At 48.4% G+C, this 11,500-nt stretch overlaps 1 pseudogene; it reads right to left on the reverse strand.

Moving 5' to 3' along the window:
* Positions 1-1,783: 1,783 nt before the first annotated feature.
* LOC121574826 lies at positions 1,784-5,113 on the reverse strand (annotated as a pseudogene).
* Positions 5,114-11,500: the final 6,387 nt, after the last annotated feature.

Consider the following 11,500-nt stretch of genomic DNA (forward strand, 5'->3'; position numbering starts at 1 on the left):
GCAATGAAATAACACATATGGAATCATGTATTAACCAAAAAAGTGTTAAACAAATCAAAATATATTTTATATTTGAGATTCTTCAAATAGCCACCCTTTGCCTTAATGACAGCTTTGCACACTCTTGGCATTCTCTCAACCAGCTTCATGAGATAGTCACCTGGAATGCATTTCAATTAACAGGTGTGCCTTCTTAAAAGGTAATTTGTGGAATTTCTTTACTTCTTAATGCGTTTGAGCCAATCAGTTGTGTTGTGACAAGGTAGGGGAGGGGGGGTATACAGAAGATAGCCCTATTTGGTAAAAGACCAAGTCCATATTATGGCAAGAACAGCTCAAATAAGCAAAGAGAAACAACAGTTCATCATTACTTTAAGACATGAAGGTCAGTCAATATGGAAAATGTCAAGAATTTTGAAAGTTTCTTCAAGTGCAGTCGCAAAAACCATCAAGCGCTATGATGAAACTGGCTCTCATGAGGACCGCCACAGGAATGGAAGACCCAGAGTTACCTCTGCTGCAGAGGATAAGTTCATTAGAGTTACCAGCCTCAGAAATTGCAGCCCAAATAAATGCGTCACAGAGTTCAAGTCACAGACACATCTCAACATCAACTGTTCAGAGGGGACTGTGTGAATCAGGCCTTCGTGGTCAAATTGCTGCAAAGAAACCACTACTAAAGGACACCAATAATAAGAAGAGACCTGCTTGGGCCAAGAAACACAAGCAATAGAAAATTAGACCGGTGGAAATGTGTCCTTTGGTCTGGAGTCCAAATTGGAGATTTTTGGTTCCAACCGCCGTGTCTTTGTAAGATGCAGTGTTGGTGAACGGATGATCTCCGCATGTGTATTTCCCACCATAAAGCATGGAGGAGGAGGTGTTATGGTGTGGGGGTGCTTTGCTGGTGACACTGTCTGTGATTTATTTAGAATTCAAGGCACACTTAACCAGCATGGCTACCACAGCATTCTGCAGTGATACGCCATCCCATCTGGTTTGGGCTTAGTGGGACTATCATTTGTTTTTCAACAGGACAATGACCCAACACACCTCCAGGCTGTGTAAGGGCTATTTTACCAAGAATGAGAGTGATGGAGTGCTGCATCAGATGACCTGACCTCCACAAAGAGGAGATTTAGGGGGGAAATAATCAGATTTCTCAGGGAAAACAGTGACATGATTTTCCATACATCTTCTCTTTGCAATTAGTGTAGTAATACATTATACTAAAGCTGTGTGATTAGTCAATACTCAATCACAACTGTCTAGACTATTCAGACAGCATCAACTACACCAATATCAAAGAAACCAATACATCTGCCAAATTCATATATTTGCATAATTAATCATCAAAACCTTCCAAGGAAAGTAACAGAAACATAGGGGAAACAATTTATATGGAAAAAGATCTGATTGTTGATCTTCATTTCCCTCTATTTTTGATTTGTGAAGCTAGTCATAACATAATACCTTGCCATCTAGCTATAACCAATCACAAATCATGACTTAATACTGGACTACCAGAGATTCAAAGCAATGCAGAAGAGATGGTGAGAAAGAGAGTACAAATAAGTAGAAAGAATTTCCTCTTGAAACACAAACATCAATCATCATCAACCAGTATCTTTAACATGAAGCATTAGCAATCTCAGACAGATAAGGAAATTGAGAACAATTCCTCTACAATACGTTCCATAGCAACCCACAATCTTTCAGCCTGGTTCTCATGCAAAGTTAAAATGCACTACAATCACAACTTCAACAAAACCAAATGCTCAGAGTGGGCGAAATCAAAACACTGTATTCGATTTGTAAATTATTTTCAAACCATCTTTCATACTTCCTAATTAAACAAGTGCATTTAATCTTTGGAAGTCGACCTGGATCGCGAACGGAGAGGGATTTAAAGCGTGAGAGAGGGCGAGAGGCTGAGTGCTTGGTGGGGTACTTGGATTGGTAATGGTCTTCTTGTGGGGAGGGAGACTTGGAGGCAGACTTGGCCCGCTCTCCGTTTCCATTCTCTGAGGGGAACGGGGAGCGACTCTGGGACTTCTTGCTGACAGACTTCTCTTTGGAGTGGCTTCTGGATCCCCGCTCAGACTTGACTTTTGACTGGCTCTTGGAGCGAGACTTGCGGGCGTCGGAGCGTGAGCTGGATTTGTGGCTCACTGAGTGGCTGAGAGACTTGTGAGTGTGGGAGTGAGAACGGGAACGGGACTTCCTGGTGAGAGAACGTGAGCGGGACTTGGAACGGGACTTGAGTGACTTGGAGAGGGACTTCTTCCCGGATCTGGAATGGGATTTCTGGTTGGACCTGGAGCGTGAGCGCCGTGCACTGCGAGAGCGTGACCTGTGGAGAACAAACACACATACATTAAAACTAGTTCTGTGTTACAATGACATTTCCTATCTGGGATAAACTACGTATTAATCTATGTAACTACCCCAGCCTTGTGAAGTAGAGTTCTTTGGCAGGGCAGTTTTCTTACCGTGAGGGAGACCTGGAGTGGCTGCCAGAACTTCTCCTCCTGCGGCTCCTGCTGCGAAAGCGACGTCTGCTACGAGACCTGGGAGATCAAACACATTGTAAGCCTGGGTAACTAATCAGCTTTGGTACTGGAATGACAGCAAATTAAACATATAACCCCTTCCACAGGAGGGCCATTAGGACCCAACGGCTGCATTGTGTGGTAAGCCCAGGACTATCCTGACCTGGAGCAGCTGCCAGAGTAGGAGCGTCGGCGGCGAGGCTTGTCCTCCACCAGGCGGATCATTCTCCCGTTGATGTCGGTGCCGTCCAGCTTTTCCAGGGCCCTCCTCATGTCCGAGCGGGAAAGGAACTCAATCACCCCCTCGTTGGGCTGCTTCTTATGGGCGTCGGCATATGTCACCTCACCAGCCTGGCACATGAAGTCCTGTCAACCAAAAACATATTGTATAAATTAACAACAAGAGTGTGCCTGAAACAAATAACTTGCGGTTGTTCTGACCCGTTTTCAGAGAAAGATGGAGACTTGACACACAGGGCTCACCTTTAGGTCCTGCCAGCTGCAGCGACTGGAGAGGTTGTCCACAATAAGCCGGTACTCTGTGCGTACAGGTGGCCCGTACTTATCCCAGCCAGTGTGGCTTCGGCTGCTGTAACCACTACTGCCTTTAAATGAACACGGACAAGACCGTCCGTCAGTATGGCACAGTGGGGGAGTCTACAGTGGCTACACTGGGGGTGAAAACTCAGGTGGTCTGCTAGAACTGGTCCTTGGACTTAGCTCCCTAGCATTATTGTACTAATGAGTGATGTGGTCTAACATTGCCTTGGCAGAGGTAGTAACACATTCAGCCAATGTCCATCTGAGCATCAAAGCAGTCACAGCGAATGGACAGCATTCCTGCTCTTTGCTTACAAGCTCAAGAACAGAAATGCCAATTTCTTTGATTAATCAACCTCAATTTAACATTTATTTTGCTGTATAAAATACAAAAAGGTAAACATCACATCAACCACACAATAATACTAAAAAAGGGAGGGGGGGTGTATCTACGACTACCAACTGATACCATAGTAGCTAACAGAAATCTACCAGTCTACAGATACCCTATGACTTACAATGGATGCAAACTGCTCTTTTGTGAAACAGTTAGCTAACATATGGCAACATGTTTTTTTGGCTTTAACCTTTTGCAATTTGTTTTTTTTTTAAACAGAAAAACCAATGGGATTCCTCACCATCACCCTGGTCTATTGGCAAAAGGCTGCCGTCATCATGGCTTCCGGTAAGGTCAGCCAAGAGGTCATACGTCAAAGGTCACACACACACATTAAGGTGAAAGCCAAGGCCAAACGTGACAGGCAGTCATCTTATCCAGTCATCTTAGCCTCAAGGGACACGGACTCAGCCCGCAGTGGACTCTTTCAAATTGAAACATCAAGGACTTTGTTCATGTTGAAGTCAGATGGTATAATGGACATATTATATCTTCCTATATCCTTTAGTTTACATCACAGCTGGCCTGCTTACACACACACATAAAAAAGACTATTGAGAGTGTACCAATGCCATAAAGCAAGCAACACAGCTGAAATGTAAACACCACATCTAACATCCCCAACCCAAACCCAAACCCTATGTGTTCAACAGCAGCATCAAATTGTGTTTTTCACAGGTTAAAAGATCAGCAATGGCTTGAGAGGTAATTTCAGCAAACAAGACACTGCATACATACAAAACACATTATAACATTCAAATGAACCTTAAAGTAAGTGGAAAATGCATGCACTCACTACTGTATGTCACTTTGGACAAGAGCATCTGCTAAATTACAAATGCAAATGTAAGCATTTCGTTGGATGATGTATACCATGCGTACCCCGTACATACAACTTGAAACAATGTTGTGTTTGATTGAAATTGCATTTATACGGCTAAAGAGATGAGGTACTATTTCAGGTGGGCCTCCAAATTACAAGGAACAGATAGAATAATCTAGTATCGTTGGAAGAGCTAGCGAAGTGTGGTGTTCATGACTTTACTGCCTCCTGCTGGAACTCCCCATCATCACACCTGAGAAAAAAGTAAATAATGTAATGTTGCTGCAGTTATACATACAAGTTATAGAGTACACTTACTAAATCCGCCACCATATCCATCACGGTCCCTGCGTGGACCACGAGCGTGCTCAATGATGACTCGTTCTCCGCAAAGGTCTTTGCAGTTCAGCTCATAAACTGCGTCGTCGGCGTCACGCGTGTCATCGTACTCCACGAAGCCGTACCTGCAACATTTGATAGTGCATGAGCAAGAAGACGGAGCAATGTTGACGACGGGTCGGTAGGTCTACTGTGTTGACTAAATGTCAACAACAGCTGACAATCTAGCTACTGCAGTCGCCATTTTGCCCATGCTAGCGAGCTAGTTAACATATTAATTTACCCATTCTTCAGATCAACCTCCAGTAACCACAAAAAAAAACTCTGGATGTCTTTCTCACGTATATGATAGCTCAATCTGCCGACGTACACACGCGGCATTTTGGCCAATATTTGTAATAATATTCTAGAGATTAAGCTAATCGTGAAGCGTGCACAAAATTCTTATTCTTCAATGGTATAATGAGGGTCTGCAAACAAGCGTTAGGTGCATGCTGCCACCTACTGTACGGGTGGTAAACTATAGAAAAAATATCCATTGTAGGAAAGGGCTGGGGGGGACGACGACATCATCCAAAATACAAAAATAGACCCATTAAAAAACATTCCACTCATTCAGTCACATTCCAATTCAAGACACATCCTACACAGGCTCAACCCAAAAAGCGTTCTGCTGCACATTTTCTCAGATGTTTTCTAAGTTTGTGCTGTGCAGTTTATGACCATTGCAATAAATGCTACAAAGTCTACCTTTTTCACATGTAATATATCCAGGGGAGGACTGCCCTCTCTCATTGAAGTCACGGAAGTTCAAGGCCGACCGCGGTACTGCAGGCATTGTTAGCAGGAAACAGGATCCCCATCATAGTGAATGGAAAAATTTAAATCTTCGTGTAAATAAAATGTTTAGAAGACAATCACGGTACCAATAATTGCTTCTAATACACCCGATGAATGTCCATGAACCGATTATTTTAAAATTGCACACAGAAGAAGTTAAGGATAATTTAGTTGCTAATGGCAGCCTGCATCATCCCAGTCAGCCTTCAACTTGAGTTATGTATGCCATGTTCAAAACAACTGGGAACTCGGAAATCTCCGACTTCCGTGCCGTTCAAGACAACTGGGAAAAAAACCAGCTTTGACTGGGAAAAAAACGTTGAATTCCAAGTCGGAAACTCTGGCATCTTTCTAGATCTCCGGCTTTCCGACCTGAAGATCACTGACATCATGAGTTGACCTGAGTTTTTTCAGAGTTCCCAGTTGTCTTGAAAGCAACATTACTCACTGAGAGGGGGCAGCACAGAGCTAACCTGCAACTTCAATGTGCTATTGAGTTTTCACATAGGAATGAATGGTGTCAAGTGATTGACTTTTTTGTCCATTCATATATACAGTCATTGAATATATAAAGATCCCTTGATTGCCAAGAAACATTCACTGGTGCAGTCTCAATTACCATTGCATCTTCAACGCCACTCACTTCTTCCACTCTTCTCACCGCCTCCAGACCACCTCTGTCTCCTTCACCCTAACAGGGCAATCCAGGGACTGGGGCGCATGTTCGCCACCACAGTTGCAGCATATAACCTCAGCTGGCATACGATATTCTCCCATTTGCATACATTTGATACATGCCCAAATCTTTTGCATTTATAACACTGGATGGGCTTGTGCACAAAAGCTCATACAGGGTATCTCATAAAGCCTGACTCATCAAAAAACAAAAATATGGAAGTGGGTTTCCTTACTCCATCCACAGGTCAGTCAACGTGCACCAATCACTTCACATTTTACATTTTAGTCATTTAGCAGACGCTCTTATCCAGAGTGACTTACAGTTAGTGAGTGCATACGTTTTTTACCTCCATCAGGTATATCATCTGCATACACTTCATGCGCAACCCCTTGACAGGCGCCCTGCTTCTGAAATCCATACACAAAACATTCCATTAAAAAAAAATGTTGAGGCGCAAAGCAGGCTTCTTCTGTTCTGCGGACACACAAAATACACTGCTCAAAAAAATAAAGGGAACACTAAAATAATACATCCTAGATCTGAATGAATGAAATAATCTTATTAAATACTTTTTTCTTTACATAGTTGAATGTGCTGACAACAAAATCACACAAAAATTATCAATGGAAATCAAATTTATCAACCCATGGAGGTCTGGATTTGGAGTCACCCTCAAAATTAAAGTGGAAAACCACACTACAGGCTGATCCAACTTTGATGTAATGTCCTTAAAACAAGTCAAAATGAGGCTCAGTAGTGTGTGTGGCCTCCACGTGCCTGTATGACCTCCCTACAATGCCTGGGCATGCTCCTGATGAGGTGGCGGATGGTCTCCTGAGGGATCTCCTCCCAGACCTGGACTAAAGCATCCGCCAACTCCTGGACAGTCTGTGGTGCAACGTGGCGTTGCTGGATGGAGCGAGACATGATGTCCCAGATGTGCTCAATTGGATTCAGGTCTGGGGAACGGGCGGGCCAGTCCATAGCATCAATGCCTTCCTCTTGCAGGAACTGCTGACATACTCCAGCCACATGAGGTCTAGCATTGTCTCGCATTAGGAGGAACCCAGGGCCAACCGCACCAGCATATGGTCTCACAAGGGGTCTGAGGATCTCATGTCGGTACCTAATGGCAGTCAGGCTACCTCTGGCGAGCACATGGAGGGCTGCGCGGCCCCCCAAAGAAATGCCACCCCACACCATGACTGACCCACCGCCAAACCGGTCATACTGGAGGATGTTGCAGGCAGCAGAACGTTCTCCACGGCGTCTCCAGACTCTGTCACATCTGTCACGTGCTCAGTGTGAACCTGCTTTCATCTGTGAAGAGCACAGGGCACCAGTGGCAAATTTGCCAATCTTGGTGTTCTCTGGCAAATGCCAAACGTCCTGCACGGTGTTGGGCTGTAAGCACAACCCCCACCTGTGGACGTCGGGCCCTCATACCACCCTCATGGAGTCTGTTTCTGACCGTTTGAGCAGACACATGCACATTTGTGGCCTGCTGGAGGTCATTTTGCAGGGCTCTGGCAGTGCTCCTCCTGCTCCTCCTTGTACAAAGGCGGAGGTAGCGGTCCTGCTGCTGGGTTGTTGCCCTCCTACGGCCTCCTCCACGTCTCCTGATGTACTGGCCTGTCTCCTGGTAGCGCCTCCATGCTCTGGACACTACGCTGACAGACACAGCAAACCTTCTTGCCACAGCTCGCATTGATGTGCCATCCTGGATGAGCTGCACTACCTGAGCCACTTGTGTGGGTTGTAGACTCCGTCTCATGCTACCACTAGAGTGAAAGCACCGCCAGCATTCAAAAGTGACCAAAACATCAGCCAGGAAGCATAGGAACTGAGAAGTGGTCTGTGGTCACCACCTGCAAAACCAGTCCTTTATTGGGGGGTGTCTTGCTATTTGCCTATAATTTCCACCTGTTGTCTATTCCATTTGCACAACAGCATGTGAAATTTATTGTCAATCAGTGTTGCTTCCTAAGTGGACAGTTTGATTTCACAGAAGTGTGATTGACTTGGAGTTACATTGTGTTGTTTAAGTGTTCCCTTTATTTTTTTGAGCAGTGTATATACTTATCTATAGGATAAATAATGAATGAAGTTGACTTTCTCTCCAACTCTGCTTTTGAATGAGCACACCTCTGGAGCACACAGAAAACCATTTGCGACTCTTAATTAATGGAAGGGAATCTGAGTTTGACAAAGTTCTAAAATGAGGAAACAGAGTGTCACGATCGTCTAAAGGAGCGGACCAATACGCAGCGCAGTGGAGTGAACATAATGACTTTATTTCATAAAGCAACCACGAAAAAACAACAAATGACGATAGTGAAGTCCTCTGTAACACTGACAGAAACATGGAACAAAAACCCACAAACAAACAGTGAAACACAACAGTATATATATGGCTCCCAATCAGAGATAACGAGCCGACAGCTGACACTCGTTACCTCCGATTGGGAGTCATTGACCAATCACCACTAAACACAAACAAAATGAAACTCACCCAACCCCAACACCACCAAATGAAATACACCCTGGCTCTAACACACAGTCCTGGAGCCAGAGTGTGACAGTACCCCCTAAAGGTGCGAACTCCGGGCGCACCAGCATACAGTCTAGGGGAGGGTCTGGGTGGGGCGTCTGTCCACGGTGGCGGTTCTGCCCCTGGTCGTGGTCCCCATCCCACCTTAGTCACCACCCGCTTCCCTAGCCTCCTCCACATGACCACCCCCAACTAAACCCCACTGGGTTAAGGGGCGGCACCGGACTAAGGGGCAGCACCGGACTAAGGGGCAGTACCGGACTAAGGGGCAGTACCGGACTAAGGGGCAGTACCGGACTAAGGGGCAGTACCAGGCTGAATGGCGGATACTGGCTGGACGGCTCTGGTGGCTCCCGGCTGGTCGGCTCTGGCGGATCCCGGCTGGACGGCTCTGGCGGATCCCGGCTGGACGGCTCTGGCGGATCCCGGCTGGACGGCTCTGGCGGATCCCGGCTGGACGGCTCTGGCGGATCCCGGCTGGACGGCTCTGGCGGGTCCCGGCTGGACGGCTCTGGCGGGTCCCGGCTGGACGGCACTGGCGGGTCCCGGCTGGACGGCTCTGGCGGGTCCCGGCTGGACGACTCTGGCGGATCCCGGCTGGACGGCTCTGGCGGATCCCGGCTGGACGGCTCTGGCGGATCCCGGCTGGACGGCTCTGGCGGATCCCGGCTGGACGGCTCTGGCGGATCCTGGCTGGCTGGCTCTGGCGGATCCAGGCTGGACGGCTCTGGCGGATCCTGGCTGGACGGCTCATGGCTGGCTGACGGATCCTGGCTGGACGGCTCTGGCAGATCCTGGCTGGACGGCTCTGGCGGATCCTGGCTGGACGGCTCTGGCGGATCCTGGCTGGACGGCTCTGGCGGATCCTGGCTGGACGGCTCTGGCGGATCCTGGCTGGACGGCTCTGGCGGATCCTGGCTGGACGGCTCTGGCGGATCCTGGCTGGACGGCTCTGGCGGATCCTGGCTGGACGGCTCTGGCGGATCCTGGCTGGACGGCTCATGGCTGGCTGACGGATCCTGGCTGGACGGCTCTGGCAGATCCTGGCTGGACGGCTCATGGCTGGCTAACGGATCCTGGCTGGACGGCTCTGGCGGATCCTGGCTGGACGGCTCTGGCGGATCCTGGCTGGACGGCTCTGGCGGATCCTGGCTGGACGGCTCTGGCGGATCTGGCTGCTCATGGCTGGCTGACGGGTCTGGCTGCTCATGGCTGGCTGACGGATCTGGCTGCTCATGGCTGGCTGACGGATCTGGCTGCTCATGGCTGGCTGACGGATCTGGCTGCTCATGGCTGGCTGACGGATCTGGCTGCTCATGGCTGGCTGACGGATCTGGCTGCTCATGGCTGGCTGACGGATCTGGCTGCTCATGGCTGGTTGACGGATCTGGCTGCTCATGGCTGGCTGACGGATCTGGCTGCTCATGGCTGGCTGATGGTGCTGGCTGGGCGGCTAGCGGTGGAGGCGGACCCCAGCCTCGGATTGCAGTCATCACCTCCAGCAGGGCGGCTCCCATCCGCATGAGCCGCTCCTGCCGGTCACGAACCCGAGCCTCCAGTCCAGCATAGGCTGCGTCGGCTCCTGCTGATTCCATAGCAGGTGTATGATTCTGTCTGGCGGAAGGCTCTAGCGGCTCCGGTCTGGCGGACGGCTCTGAAGGAACAGGCCGGGCTGGGCTGGTGACGCACCCCGTAGGATACGTGCTTGGAGCAGGAACAGGCCGGTCCGTGCAGGGAACACACACCACTGGCCTTAACTGGGGATCAGGAACGGGCCGGACCGGACTGGTAACACACTTCAGTCTCTCATGCCGTGCGACAACAACTTCCCTCCCTCTACTCGCCAATGGCTCCCGTAATCCGATAGCCTTCTCTCCACATCTCCCTGTGGCAGCCTCCTGCTGCCCAGGCGCCAAGCCATGTGCCCCCCAAAATTTTTTTGGGTAGTACTCCCGGGCTTCCAGCCTTGCCTCCGTGCTGCCTCCTCATATCGCCTCCTCTCGGCTTTAGCTGCCTCCAGCTCTTCACGAGGGAGGCGATATTCTCCCGTTGTGCCCAAGGACCCTTACCATCCAGTATCTCCTCCCATGTCCATGAATCCTTTATGGGTGGATATAAATCCTGTGTAGGTGGATCCTGTTGCCGCTTGACACGCTGCTTGGTCCTTTTTTGGTGGGTTTTTCTGTCACGATCGTCTAAAGGAGCGGACCAATACGCAGCGCGTGGAGTGAACATAATGACTTTATTTCATAAAGCAACCACGAAAAAACAACAAATGACGATAGTGAAGTCCTCTGTAACACTGACAGAAACATGGAACAAAAACCCACAAACAAACAGTGAAACACAACAGTATATATATGGCTCCCAATCAGAGATAACGAGCCGACAGCTGACACTCGTTACCTCCGATTGGGAGTCATTGACCAATCACCACTAAACACAAACAAAATGAAACTCACCCAACCCCAACACCACCAAATGAAATACACCCTGGCTCTAACACACAGTCCTGGAGCCAGAGTGTGACACAGAGGCCTTTTAGAAGGAGCTGGTTGAACTCTGGGGAGTTGCAGAACCGCCACCGACAGCGAGGAAGCTGGCCTGCCGACTACATAAACAGGGACATAAGGCAACAGCACAGAGTGAACAGGACACATGAGATATGATAAGAGTATACCCAGGGGACTTTCTGGACCAGGAAACAGAGTGAGAATGAACTCAGAAAGGACATGAGAGAGACTCATTAAAGGATGACATTTATTTCATTCTTCATTTT

This window comes from Coregonus clupeaformis, chromosome 10 (assembly GCF_020615455.1).
Source record: "Coregonus clupeaformis isolate EN_2021a chromosome 10, ASM2061545v1, whole genome shotgun sequence".
Taxonomy (NCBI): Eukaryota; Metazoa; Chordata; class Actinopteri; order Salmoniformes; family Salmonidae; genus Coregonus; species Coregonus clupeaformis.